Here is a 244-nt window from a genome sequence, read left to right as displayed (position 1 = left end):
AAAAAATTGCTAGTAAATTTCTCAAATATTTACAAAGAAACGGCAAGTAACATTGCATTAAACGTGAACATTTAAAGTAGGCTACAAAGCTTGAAATTGTAGCTATTTTCTTGTAAAACGTACTCCACGACTTCGAAACATCATTTTGAGTGTACTTGCATTAAAAATATTGTGTACTAGCTAAGAACTAAACGAGTTTGATCAAAAAGCTGACTAATAGCCTATCCCAGGGGTGTCCAAACTC

The sequence above is a fragment of the Sinocyclocheilus anshuiensis genome, unplaced genomic scaffold, assembly GCF_001515605.1.
Source record: "Sinocyclocheilus anshuiensis isolate Anshui unplaced genomic scaffold, SAMN03320099.WGS_v1.1 scaffold425, whole genome shotgun sequence".
NCBI lineage: Eukaryota > Metazoa > Chordata > Actinopteri > Cypriniformes > Cyprinidae > Sinocyclocheilus > Sinocyclocheilus anshuiensis.
This window is presented reverse-complemented; position numbering follows the sequence as displayed.